At 37.2% G+C, this 10,832-nt stretch overlaps 1 protein-coding gene across 2 annotated transcripts in view; it reads right to left on the bottom strand.

Annotated features, from left to right (window-relative positions):
* Positions 1-10,832, bottom strand: part of LOC122813496 (cytochrome P450 4B1-like) — a 1,102,348-nt gene that overhangs the window by 963,637 nt on the left and 127,879 nt on the right. The window lies entirely within an intron of this gene.

Raw genomic sequence — 10,832 nt, 5'->3', positions numbered from 1 at the left:
AGTGTCGGTTTAAGGAGTCTTGACATTTTGCCAGGGTGCCATTTAAAGGTAGGAAGGTAGCCTTGGAATAATTCCTGAAAGTACAGTGGTAGCCTGGTATCCCCAATTTTATTTTTATTTCAAAGGAGACAGTTTTATAATCCAACCCAACCAGTGAGGAACTTACACTAAGGGTAGTACAACATTCCTCCATTTGGTGAGGACCAGGTCAAGGATGTTTGTGCACCTAATGGTTATACTGACTACGTGGTCAAGTGCAGTCATGCTGACAAATCCAGGAATCTTTCAGCCTGCAAGTCTGAGTTTGTGCATGATTTCCAGTGTATAGTGGGATAGAAAATAGTAAGTATTTCCTGGGTCATAGAGGGGAACATATAGCTCACAATGACTTGGCATGGGATTTTTCTTTTAGTGAGCTGTAAGTGGAGGAGATTGTGTGTGTCATATTGCTTGAACAGCCTTGAGGCGTGATTATTTATGTTGTAAATTGAGACACCGCCACCTTATCTCAATTTTATGCAATAGCTGGCCGAAATGTGAGAAAGGCATAATAGCCTGCACTGCCAAGGAGATCTTTGCTGCTTTAAACAATGTCTCAATACCTACACAGACGTATACATTCTCTAGGGTAAGGAGAATTTGCAGGGAATTTCTTTAGTCTCCTGGCATTGAGCAGTATCACCTTTAGAATGTTTGAGGTTCTGTGATCTTCAGCATGTTATGAAGCAAACTGCTTCATACTGTGATGTGTCTGGGAAGAAAATCAGCAACTCAGAATCAGATGTTATGAGCCTCACCTAGGAAAGAGAAGATTGCCCCCCCCCCCCCCCAAGTCATTCAGATTAGCTAACTCAGGTAGAGAAGTTTTAAGTATCCTGCAGTTTTACTCATGGCTAAGGAAAGGCAGGACTGAGAAACTGACCACTGGGAGAACATGAAAACTCCATACATGCACTGGCCATAGACTGTGTACTAGACTGTGGTGTGCTGGCAAGATGTAAGCAAGCTATGAGTCATGTGAGGCAGAGCAAATTATATCCCCATCCTCACCTATGGCATGCTTTGATTGATGAGTAAAATAATAGAGTAGCCAGGTTCCTTTCTTTGCTAATATTTTAAACATATTCATTTGTTTACCAGGTAAATGAACTAGTCATCATGGATCCTTTTCAGCCAGCATTACACAGTCCAAAAGGACAGAAATAAATGCAATATGCATGCATGCTAAAACAACCAGTCAACAAGCATTTTTTGGGTTGTGGAAGTAAATAAGAACAAGAGAAAGTGAACAGCCTGGCAATCCAGGCAGACCTAAAAGTACAGCCACTGCACCTTTGTGTTAAGACAAATCAGCTACAATGGTCTAGACACATTCTAAGGATGCCCACTGAGTGCCTTCCACTGGATGAAGGCAACAGGCCATCATTCTCATGACATTTTGGAGGGAATGTATCTTACCTTACCTGGAAATGTCAAGGGATCCCACAGGATAAGACAGAGAGTGTTGCTAAGCATCAGAAATCTAGTCTACCTTAGTCATCTTGCTGCCAGCACAACCTCACCAGGACAAGAAGTGTTCTTCTGCTAAAACAGTAATGCTGGAGTTACTGGAACAGTTCCTTAACATATAGAATAAATGGCAAGCAAGCATAATTAAGTTTGGAAACGCCACATATGCACATAGCACACTGTAGTTATTTTCGGTTATACCTATATATGGGGGGGTCTTTGTATATATATATATATATATATATATATATATATACACACACACACACACACAGACACACACACACACACACACACACACACACACACACACACACACACACACACTCATATACATACTCATACATGTATGTGTGTGTGTGTGTGTGTGTATATATATATATATATATATATATATATATATATATATACAGAAAGATATATATATATATATATATATATATATATATATATATATATATATATATAGTTCCACTTCATAATATCGAATTACTGAACACTCCAACTTCATATGGTCGAGTCCATATAATCGAGTTTACAGTAACTTGAAATTAGGAAGTGGAATAAAAAAAAAAAAAAAAAAGATATCATTTCTGCAGGGGGGGCAAGCCCACCTGCACCCTTCCTACTTAAATATACCATCTCTCTGATCGCACTATAGCGAGGAAATGGGAAATCACACGTTCTGCGCTTCTGTATACAGCGCGGAATGGGATATTTCCCTTTTCCCCACTGTAGTGTGATCTTGAGTTGGTATATTTAGGTAGGGGGTGTAGGGGGTGCAGGGGGGCTTGCCCCCTGCAGAAACAATGTCTTTGACTTTATTTTTTTTTTAACTTCGGAATTTCAAGTTTTTGAAAACTCAATCATATGGCCTCAACCATATGAAATTAGAGTTTTCAGTAACTCGACATTCTGAAGTTAAACCCCATACATATATATATATATATATATGTGTGTGTGTGTGTGTGTGTGTGTGTGTGTGTGCATGTGTGTGGGTGAATATATATATATATATATATATATATATATATATATACACATGGATCCACTTGTGAATCTCGAAATACTGACATGTCGAATTTCAGTATTTCGAGAGCAGAAGTTCGAAAGTGCACAAACACGAAAACACACAACACCGAAACAAAGAAACACTGTAAAACACAAAACACAAATAAAAACACAACCTCCCCCAAAATAAAAGCAAAAAACTAATAAACTAAAAGCAAATAACACGAGAATACATTTTTCAGCACCCTCCACACCCCCGCTACTTATATTTACCAACTCAGAGGATGCACTTACTCAAAAAAAAAAAACACAAACCTACTTTTAAGTGCCCTATACTCCCTTTGTACACTGTTATACTTACATTCACTAATAACACACACACACACTACACGTAAAATAATCACCACTTTCAACACTAACACATACACACACACACACACACACACACACACACACACACACACACACACACACACACACACACACACATACACACACACACACGCACACACATATACACACACACACACACTCACCTACCTACCCAACCTACACTCAAAACTCCCAAAAAAATAAAAACTAAGACATTTCCACCCAAAACCCTAAAAAACTAAACACCTACCTGAATCTCCATACATGACTACACATTGATTGCCATTCTGAAATCCCTGATCACACTGCCTTTAAAGAGATAGCAAACAATAAAGTACACACTACACCTGCCGCAGATTCGGGAAACCTAGGTTCGTTAAAGTGCAATTTCGGAAAACTGCACTTTCGACATTCTGGTCTTGAAATTCTGAAATTCGGTATTTCGAGATTCAAAAGTGGACCCATGTATATACACCCACATATACATACCTACATATCTATATATGTGTATATGAGTGTGTGTGTGTGTGTGTGTGTGTGTGTGTGTGTGTGTGTGTGTGTGTATATATATATATATATATATATATATATATATATATATATATGTATGTATAAATATATATATATATATATATATATATATATATATATATATATATATAAAACGAATAATTACTGATAAAATAGTTTGAAACTAAAAAACATAGAAAAACCTCATCAGTGGTAACATTCATTGCTACTTCACTTTATTTAACGAAACTCATTGCAAAGAGAAACCAATGGGTTACATTAGTGATCACCAAAAAAGAAAGTACAAACAGCATTCTGTAATGTAATTATATGAACTTCTGGATCATACAACTGCAAAGAAAGGGAAACATGCCAGAATTATTCAAAGGTCAAACCCCTGAGGTTCTACCAATACATAACTTGGCCAACTGTACCATCAAATTTTTGCACAATTTTGACGTGATAAATGCGTGCAACAAGGCATATAAATATATATATATATATATATAGTGTGTGTGTGTGTGTGTGTGTGTGTGGCTATAGCAATTTTGGTCAAATGCAATATTTGTCAAAAAAATGTTTAGTATTACCACTTTCAACACTGAGAGGATGTACTTACTCAAAAAAAAATCAAGTTCTGCCAAGTAGTGAAATAGCTTATCTATGTGTCACTGAATGTAAGGTAAGTGGAAGTGGGCAATCATTGCATATTAAAGTTTTGGCATTGAGGATGAAAGTTATGTATGCACGTGCTTTTTTTGTGTGTGTGTGTGTGTGTGTGTGTGTGTGTGTGTGTGTGTGTGTGTGTGTTTGTGTGTGCCTTTGTATGCATACATCTACACCTATATATGTGCATATTTTAGTGTGTGTGTATGTGTGTGTGTGTGTGTGTGTGTGTGTGTGTGTGTGTGTGTGTGTGTGTGTGTGTGTGTGTGTGTGTGTGTCTCTGTATATCAGGAGTGGCCCGTGCTGTTGGACTGCAGGACTGCAGCCCCCCCCCCCAGCTGTAAAGAAGAAGGAAAATAAAATAAAATAAAAAAACATACACGAGTCCCAGACCTTTGCGCATGAGTGCTCGCAGCATTTCCCAATATCCGGACTGCTGGTCCAGAGCAGGCCCACAGAATCCAGACTGCTACTGAGACAGTCCAGATTAGGAAGACAGCATTCAAGAAGCAGAGATACCAAAGAGCAGAGATACTAGAAGTTTATTCAGTTGTAACTGCATAGACTGGAAGAGGATCAGACTGCAACATCTGCAGGCTGCGTAGCAGCTTGCTCTCGTGGGAAGGAGAAAGACTTATGTGTGTAAAATGCCCCAGTTAAATATACCTGGTGGCTAGAGAGAACTCAGGAAATACACCTGGTGGCTAGACTCAAACCCTGCACCTTGGGAGCAGGTAGCAAGAGCTTAAATTCCCTACCCACCACCACTTGCAACATTTTTGCCTCATATTTTTGTTCTTGTGAAATTTGTGGTTTTCTGGATTTTGAATTCACTAAATAATGACAGGCATTTGAATTTAAGAGTTCATACTCTTCAGAAAGTACATGGTAACACAAAACCTTTTATTCTAGCAATTTTCTGTTTATAAGATTGAAATGTGTTCCTATTTTTGGGGCAGTATTCCCCCATTATTGGCTCTGTCCAGGTTTTTTTGTGCTAAGAGGTTGAGAGCTATGGTGAGAACTGAATTCACTAACTGATAGCTGTTTAAGTTTCAGTCTACCTGCTTTTCAAGAAACAGCTGACTTGGCATAGTGGTATGTTGCACTGACTGTAGTGCATGGGGTCCTCGGTTCAAGTCTTGGCAGTGAAATGCATGGTGGTAACACAGCATTTTATTCTAACAACTTTCCAAGATTATACAAGCAATGTTTAAAATGTGTCCCTAGTTTCTGGGCTTTTGTCTACCCCCCAATAAATTTTGGCTTTTTTTCAGATTTCTTGTGCTTTAAAGATGAGAGATACAGTTGAGTGGATTTTACAAGGAGTTGAGAGCTTGAAGAGAAGTTTAGTGCTGCTTCTGCTGAGTCTACTTGCATTGTTAATAGGACAACAGGTAGTATACTTGCTTTTGATGCAGAAGGCTGTTGGTTCTACTCCCACAGTATGTAGATGGATTGCTGATGCTGTACTGTTTTGTACTTTTAAAGGGGGTAGATGCGCATTCCTGAGAATGTCCTCTTTGGCAGAGATACTAGTAACTTTGAACCTCTTATCAGTTTGCCATCCATTCCCTATTGCAATATCTAGCTTATCATTTTTTTAACATAGGCAATTTATTCCTCAAAGACAACAGGTACTTTATTTGTAGATGAAACACTGAAATATAAAGTTGTTTGCTAGCAGCAACCTCTTCATTAGTTACAGATCTCTTTAATATGGAATTATTTAGACGACTTTTACTTCTGCAGAGATTGTGCATATTTACTGATACTGGTGGAATGTAAAGGTTTGAGGAGACTTTAATGATGGAAATGTTCTGAAATGGGCAGTTTTGTCATTATTGGTGTATGCATTTGGTTTCATTGTTTACTGGAAAAATGTTCAAAACAATAAATTTAAAATGTCGTCTAACAACTGTACTGTATTATACAAGCAATATAATTTAATACAATCAGGAAGGTGTATCAAAGAACACATGTATGTTTCCTGTGCAAGGGGTCTATAATTTGAAAACAGCCCAAAATTAATCTTTATCTGCCACTGGCCAGATGTATTTTCTTTGAATGTGGTTTTCAATGCTGTTTCAATGAATGTGAGTTTCAAGGGCAGAGAAGTTTTAATGCTAAGTCTATTTTCATTGTGAGACTGCATTGCTTGTTTAGCAGATGTCTATTGGTGTTTGTGCTGTAAAATGTAAAATAAAACTTTTAAATGAAACCCAAATCATTGTAGAAGTAAAGCAGTATGCACATTACAGTGTTTATGGTAAATGGGGCAAAATAGCCAAGTAATGGGACATTGGAATAGCTGCAGGGGGGAGGCCCCATTTGACCATGATTTTGTGAGGGGGGGAAAGGATGGCAAACTCAAGACAGCCCCAGCTGAACTATACCTCTTAACTGTCCAGATTTTTGCAGAATTAATAGATTTTTGCTTCTTATTTTTGGTTTGTTCCTCATACAATTTGTGGTTTTCTGTCAAATCATTTAGGAATGAAGTCACTAAATAATAACAGAGAGTGAGTTTCAGACTTCATACTCTTCAGAAAAATGCACGCTAAAGCAAGACCTGTTGTTCTGTCAACTGTCTTAAGTTTATACAAGAGCAATTTTTAGTACTGTTTATATGTTCCCCCAATATATTTGGCCTTGTTCAGATTTCCTGCGTTAACAGGTTGAGAGGTAAGCGCAAATAAATTGCTTTATAGAATTAGGTATATCCAAACCTCTCAACTGTCTCTGATTTTGGCTCAAAATGTTGCTCTCCCCCTAATAATCCCTCCGCAAAATGACAAATTTGGAAGAAAACATGGAGGGTTTACAATTAATAAATAATTGTAATGGTCAGAGTAATAATACATTAGTTTTAATTTCAGAAATGCATGTAGATTCTCTTATTGTGTCAGCTGCTCAAGTTAACGGTACTAATATTAAAAAAGTCCCTTCTTTGACAGGTTCCCAGCTGTGTTGTGTGGCTATTTTATATTTTTGCATCACATTTTTGGTCCATTTTTCATAAAATTGTGGTTTTCTGGCAAATTAGTGGCAAATCATTAAAGACTGAAGTTAGAAAATAATGACACACATTTGAATTTCATGCCCTTCAGAAAATTCATACTAATGCAAGACCTACTATTCTATTACCTTTCTAGTTTATAAGAGCAATATTTAAAAATTGTTCATATTTTTGGGCCTTTGTCCCAGTTCTGTTCATGGCTTTGTCCAGATTTCTTGCTCTGAGGCTGAGAGGTATGACAAATGTGTCTGGGGGGGCCATCACCGTCAGCCAGAAACATTTCAAATTGTGACATACCTGTTGCACCCCACTCCCCCACATAGTGACTCTGGATGTGTCCAAACAAGGCAAGGAGCAGTTATGTAGTGTAAGTGGGCAGAGTATCCCCCCATCTAAGGTAGATACAAGTACTACAGTGGCTTTTCATCTGTCCTTGATTTTGAAGAATGTCTTGGTTTTCTGTCATATTTTTATACTGTTGATTTATGCTCCTTCTTATTCAGAAAAGGCATGTTGTTGCAGTGCCTACTGCTCTGTGTTTAAGTAGCAATGTTTTGATGACCATCAGGTAAGCTTGTCTGAGACTGTAAGATGCAAGTAAGCTTTAATAAGCATACTGTTAAAGAATTACCAACATTGAAGCCTTTTTGTTGTTGCCATGCAGAGAATATTTACATAACTAGATAGCGTATGAGCCTTAGGAACTGAAATGCATATGACAGTATTTGTAATAAAGGACAGGTTTCAGAAGCTCATTACATTTGTTGAAGACTTGCAGTCATCTTTGCAGGCTATTCCTGTAAACTAAACAGAATGCCAATCTAACATGTATGATCCATAACCTATGCAGTAATCCTTTAAGCAATTTATCTTGAGCTTGTTTCTTGTTTGCTGTTCATTTTTTTTACTTTGATCATGTTTCTCCATGAAACAAGTAAATAGTTGTTGTCAGGCAGCAAGTCTTATTTGGATAAGAAATATTTTTACAAGTGGGGGTATTACAGAGATTGCTGTTTTCAGCATGTTACTTGGTACTTTTACAAAGCTGAATATAAATTATAATTAGAACTGCAGTGCAAGGAGAAGTGGTTTGAGGTGAGTGCTGCTTGTTTTTTATACTTGATTTTGACTGGCATTCCAGTAATGTATTTAAAAAGTAATTTATTTTTTCATGCCTCACAACCTTTTTGTTTCCATCTAGATATTAAGTAAGCTGTCATGTAGCCAATGCATTGAAATATTTTTTGTTCTACAATTCATTTTGTCTTAACTGGACTCTCATAATGACGGTTTGGCACCCAGGGCAATGTATTTAATTAAAGTCCCGTTTTTTGCGTTTTACAGCATAACCCCACCCCTTTCTAGTTGGCCACACCCCTCCCATTGGCCCCACCCATTCAGCTGTCTCCTGCAGTCTCCCTTTGATTTGAAGTTACCAGCCACCACTGCTGTATATATGCATCTACACATATATATATATATATATATATATATATATATATATATATATACGCATATTTTAGTATGTGTCTGTGTGTGCATTTGTATATGCATGCAAGTACACATCTTGTGTAGTGGATGCAGTGGTGCTTAATATCCTAATGTATAGGGTTTGGGTTAAAGATACAGCAGGGGTACAGTTAGGGTTAGAAAACATAAGCAAGTTGGTGCAGGGGACCTCAAACAATCACAGTCGGGAAATGATTTGTATTTCTGTTGTACAAATGGTTCGCCTTCCCATTTCTCAGACTCTGTAGCCTGTTTAACATAATTTATTAAAATACCTCAAGAGTCTGTGGCTATGAAGATGTCAACTACAGCACATTCACTTCCCAACATCTGTTAGTCTCTTGGTCTCTTTAAAGGATCTGCAAGGCATTCCGCTAAATCCCAGTTTGTAGATATCAGGTCACTATTCAGTCGTATTCCAGCTTTCCTCAAGTTCCCTCATCTGCTTACCTATGGAGCCTGTAGCCTACATACCAATGCACTTCACTGGTAATGCCTTTGCCATAGAACTCCCAAAGGGACACATTCATTTAGCTGGGTTTGAGCATCACACCTATCTAGTCTACTGAATCAATCTCCCATAGCCACAGCGAACCACTGAACTGAAGTCAATGCAAAAGTAAAATAACCTGGGCACCCTGCTGTCTTTCAGTGACATATTACAGTCAATATGCTGCAAGCAAATTAGACTTATAATGAGATGTTTTGTTACACATACAAACTCAATCATCTCTTCATTTGCAGAGGTTTGAATTTGTGTTAGAAAAGCTGGGGTGAATCAAATGCTGACAAATTCCTGGTCAAGACAGTGGAGAGATGTCATAAAAATAAGTGTTTATACAGTGTGAGAATTATCTGTATAAATACTTTAAGTAAAGATTTAGGGTTATCTCATCAGCCAGTCAAGACTCAAGAAGTCATCATGTCACACATATTGATGAATACTCACGTACCATACTAACCCACAGACCAAATTCTCACTTGAATTTTTGGGTGGCCTCTCATATAACCAAATTACGCTTTAAGGGAAAAAATAATTTTGCTGGTGAAGATCAACAATTCTCATTTACTAAAATGCTATTAACAATTTAATGCAGCTTATTTTAGTTCATTAAATTTCTCTGCCATCATCTCCATATAAATATGACAATAAGCACAAGCAATGCTCTCTTTGCCTACCTTCCAAATCAATAACATGACACGTGCAAATGAAATGCCAACATAAGATTAGAGAGGTTACTGAAGATAAAAGACAGTTACAGGATTCAAATATAGATAGGGTGGCACTTGGCTAAGTACAGCACTAGGAAGCATTACGGCAAATGGCTAAAGGAGAAACTAATTATAACAGTCTAATGAAAGCAAAAACCTACAATATATATCTCCAGAAATACTGACATTTTTGGTAAACAAGAACTGTACATAGTCTGATCCAAAAAAGCATGCCACAGGCACAGTATGTTTGAAACCAGAAGGCTGATTTAAAGTAGCTCCAAGGTAGTATACAGAGTCGACTATCCGAACTAACTGGGACCTAGAGTAGTTCAGATACTCAAAATGTTCAGATAATCAAACATATAATTGAACCGGATAAAAAACTTCTAAAAATGTTTTTGGTGAACATTAAACAAGAAAAATAAAATAAATTTACTGTAAGTACAAAATGGTACAGTATATTATTGTAGTACAAGCTCAAAAAACACGCACAAGTGAATACGTATAATGTTTACATATTCAAACTTTATGATTTTTCCTACCTGAAAACTTTGGAAGGCTGCATTCAGATAATTGATGTTTTGAGTAATCGACATTTAGATAATTGACTCTCTACTGTAGTTTTGAAAGTTAAGATTTCTGTAAAGCATGCCCATCACCTAATTATTACTGTAAAATCACACCAATCTTTGATTAAAAAAACAAACTGTGGTGCAGCCCCATCATATACAAACATATTTAAATACACATCTTGACTTTCTTCAGGTGATCTGTGAGACAACCTCAGATCAAGCACATTTATCATCTATGTGGTCTGATGTGGCATTAAATTGTGTGAAATTAGTTTCCTTTAGTATTAAATTCTTGGAAGTTCCTGTGATCCTGTGTATCTACATTTTTGATAAGCCATCCATCAGTCCTTTAATGCTGGTTAAATGGCACTCATGTTTTGAAATTTGGCCACTGAAAATACTACCACTGTACTTAATGTGGCAAGGCCAAGAAGAGCCTGCTGCATTCT

The sequence above is a fragment of the Protopterus annectens genome, chromosome 10.part0 (genome assembly GCF_019279795.1).
Source record: "Protopterus annectens isolate FY-2018-M chromosome 10.part0, PAN1.0, whole genome shotgun sequence".
Lineage (NCBI taxonomy): Eukaryota > Metazoa > Chordata > Ceratodontiformes > Protopteridae > Protopterus > Protopterus annectens.
The sequence above is the reverse complement of the archived record's forward strand: the minus strand, read 5'-3'. Positions and strand labels throughout refer to the sequence as shown.